At 36.3% G+C, this 4,061-nt stretch overlaps 1 long non-coding RNA gene across 1 annotated transcript; it reads right to left on the reverse strand.

Annotated features, from left to right (window-relative positions):
- Positions 1 to 958, reverse strand: LOC148697469 (uncharacterized). Its single transcript, XR_015961580.1, has 2 exons — positions 776 to 958; positions 1 to 655 (listed from the first exon to the last, which is right to left on the reverse strand). It is a non-coding gene; the product is annotated as an uncharacterized LOC148697469 (long non-coding RNA).
- Positions 959 to 4,061: the final 3,103 nt, after the last annotated feature.

The following is a 4,061-nucleotide window of genomic DNA, read 5'->3' on the forward strand; positions in this document are numbered from 1 at the left end:
TGTGAGGATGCTGGTAGCGACTCAATGTGATCACTAAGGAATCAGTGTTGTAATCGGCATATTATTTCAATACAATGATTAGTTTACGTCCAAATGGGAGAATGTAAGAAACCTAATTGGACTAAACTAAATTGTATAAGGAAGAAATGCAGTTGCCAATTGTACAAACTGGTGGGAGTTGTAAACGTGTAAAACTGCTTCCTATAATCAAGGAATATGTGGTGATTGTGATCACAAAACAACTTGCAATCTGAAACTGCAAATAACTGTAAAGAACCAACACTCCACGATAGATGGAAGTTGGCAAAGGTTATACTTATAAAAAGGACTCCCTGCTCACAAAGAAAACGTTCTGTAATCAGTGTTCTATCACCATTGGAACATAAGGTCTTAAGTGAGTAGAAGAATTCTTATGTGTTACCAGTAAACACACCCTGCACCAGGTTTTTCAGTTGGTGTTGATGCTGTCTTTGTTGCTGGGCAGATGGGTTCTCAGGTATGGTCGATCTCTTTTTAATGCCAACTCTTGTAATGTTATATGTAAGATATGTTGTTTGTGATCCTTGTTGAAGACTAACCATTTATAGTTCCTACACTTCCTACACGCTCAACTCAACCAAACCAACAAGGTTTGGCCAGGTTTTGCTCGGGAATCCTACAAACTCGCCGGAAATATGGTGGGTTAGATATTCTTCCCTCAAACGCACTGAAACATACATGCATGCTAGTACTGAAAACTTGAGAGAGAGCTTAATGGTGGAAATCCCGAGCTTACCATGGTCGGAAGAGTGATTATTCCATAGGCGATCGTCGAGATACACAACGAAGTTTTATTTGTTTTCTCTAGGTTTCTCACGGTCAAACAGTGGGTAACAAGTCCCAGAGGCTTTAGCTGATTTTTGGTTGAGTTTGGGAAGGTTTGGAGATGGTATGATGGATGCATGGGTAGTGCCGAGAGGAAGAGATGAGTTGCAGAGGAGAGAGCTACGGGTGCGGTAGATTGAGTTGTGGGGGAAATGAGACACAGAGAGAGAGAGAGAGAGAGAGAGAGAGAGAGAGAAACCGGTTGTAAATGGGAGAGAAAGGTTAGTATGTAAAAGTGAAAAGAAAGTGAGAATTGATTTAATAATGGAAAGTAATGATAGTGTCTGACGGAGTTGGAAAAGTGAGTTGTCCAAAACCCAAATAAACCATTATTTTACAGGTCAACTTGCACACACCAACCAAAGTTGTTAGTACATGCAATAAAAAAGGAATTGGATACTCTCCTGAGCTTTAGTCAGGATCCTTTTTGATAAGCACACATGAACCATTATATTTTGATCTAACAGTTATAAACATGAAATCTTTTTAAAATTATAATAATTATACCGTTAAATCAAAATTCAACCGTTATAAACATGAAATCTTTTTAAAATTATAATAATTATACCGTTAAATCAAAATTCAACCGTTCATATAAGCTGATCAGGAGGATTTAAGCTTGTATTTAGGAGAGGATCCAATTCCATCAAAAAAACTGTGCACGAAGGCAGATTTCAGTGTCCCAAAAGATCCATGCAGTGGTGCACGCTGCACAAGGAGGAATTCCAAGTTTTGAATTTAGCTTGGGTATTTTTACACAATTTGGAACGTAACTTGTTCGTTATAATTTCGAATTGATTCGTCTATGATCACGTGTTCGTGAAAATAAGTACTATTCACAAATAGTAAAATATGATTGGAAAAATGAAAGGAAAATTGAGGTCCACGTAGCATGATATGGGTATTTTGATAATTTCACTACTACTGAGAATAAAATATAATAAATTTTGGGACAAGATGTCACAACTCCTACTTTAGGGACGCATGTTTTTAATCTGGCAAGTGTTTTATTTTTTGTAGTGTGAGAAGTTGCTTTAGGGCTGGTTTGGTATTACTGTGCTTTGAAAAAAAGCTGTTTCTGCTGTGCTGTGAGAATAAACAACTGTGAAATAAAGCAGCAGAGTGTTTGGTAAACTTTTTTGTAAAAGTGCTTTTGAAAAAAAAAAAAAAAACAGTATTAGAGTGTTTGGTAAACTTTTATGTAAAACAGATGTGAAAAAAAAGCCGGTTTTTCAAAGCTGGGTTTTGCAGCTTCTTGTTTTTGGCTTTTTTCACCCAAAACTGTGAAAAAAAACTGAAGCTGAGTGTTTACCAAACACAAAAACAGCTCCCAGCTTTTTTTGATAATAGCTTTTTTCAGAATCACCTCAGTACCAAACCAGGTCTTAGTCCAACAATTAGTTTGTCGCATTTAATCAGATACACAAAAGGACAGTTCTTCTCTAGACATGACATCCGTTATTTGTTAAAAACAAATAATAAGTAAAGGGTCATAGAATTAATAGATAACATGTCAATAACAAAACATATATATGAATGTGTTATTGATACAAAATCATCGTCTAACAAACGACACTCGTTCTGCAAGAAAAATTCCTACACAAAAAGGGTACGTATCTCTATGAAAAGTTTATCTTTGTTTTTATTCTTTGAAATGACGAAAATATAGAAGCCAATCGGACACCCAAAATTACAGCAGCAAAAACAGGATATGAAGATTGATCAGACTGACATATATACAAGTTTGAATATCAATTTCTTACCTTATAGATACATATCTCCATTGTTTCCAACACCTGGTCAGAGCCGAGAGAACCAAGAAGCCATTTTTCTGCACTTACACCTGCACCTATATATGGATCGCCGAGTGAGCGAGTGAGTTCATCATCACCAGACATCAGTGCAGTGCGTGTGATGGTACTGAGGAAGAACCCACTGCAGAGACCATATTAGAGGTGCAGGTGCAAATGCAGATAAATGAAACCACCTTGCCCATAACATTTCATTTGAATAAAATAATCTGCAGCCCCTACAAAGACAGGCACAAGTTTTCTCCATTAATGCGGTATGTCTGTGTGAGATTGACATATATATAGAAAGAGAGGGCAACATATTACATCTTTTTATTATATGAAGGGACAAAAAAATGGCAAACTGCAGTATAAAATGGAAAATGAATATTCTTTTTATGACAAACTATATTTTTACGGTAATTACAGTAAGGTGACTAATTTCAACACAAACTTTTTCCTTACACGCACACCATATACTTCGTTTGATTTACAAACGATATTTTACAGTAATTACAGTAAGGTAACTAATTTCAACGCAAACTTTTTCTTCACATGCACAACATATACTTAGTTTGGCCGACAAAAGCAAAACAAGTTGTGCATGGGAGAGCAAAAAGAGCATGAATGATTTTTATATAATAATTTGATGCTCCTTGGTGGCCCTGGGTAAGAATTTTCAAATTTACTAGGGTTTTGGCAAACTGTACCAACTTGTATATATGTATGAGAACAAGAAAGGGCCGAGTACGTAGCGACTGGAGAGAGAGAGAGACCACTGACTGACCACGTGACGCAATGGAGGGAAGCACGTGGGAATTGAAGTGTGAGCCAATAATATGCGAGTACGTACAGAGAGTCCTCATGCCCCTTACCCCACCAAAAGCCCGTGATGAAACTCCACGGACCACCCTCCACTTTCCACTAATATCTGCCATTGGCATATGGCATTACTCCACCAATGTCTCTTACCCACTCCAAGCAACCAATTTACCGGATCACCCTGTCTCAGTTTAAATGTTTAATAATATAATATTTATGCATAAGAGCAACTTTATTCTATGTGAATTGCACTCATTTTCTACTTAAATACGATTACGTAAAAAGCATTTTCAATTGTTTTTTTGTTTTTGGCTCTTTTCTTGTTTAGAGCAAATCGAACAGAATATCATAAATGAATAAATAAGTACTTTTATCCACTTTAGTAATACGTTTGTTACTAATTACGAATGTGAACATCTTTATTAATTTATGTTCTTCGATTTTCTTTAACTCAGTCGATCCGACGTCTGCAAATTAAGAACTCAGGCTTAAAATTTTACTTGAGATAGGAAGATGAGATACGAACTCAGGCGTACGTTTACTTAGCTTAAATAGAAAAACTCTAAATCTTTATTGGTTACAAAT

Source organism: Pyrus communis, chromosome 4 (genome assembly GCF_041283825.1).
Source record: "Pyrus communis isolate YQ-2024b chromosome 4, ASM4128382v1, whole genome shotgun sequence".
Lineage (NCBI taxonomy): Eukaryota > Viridiplantae > Streptophyta > Magnoliopsida > Rosales > Rosaceae > Pyrus > Pyrus communis.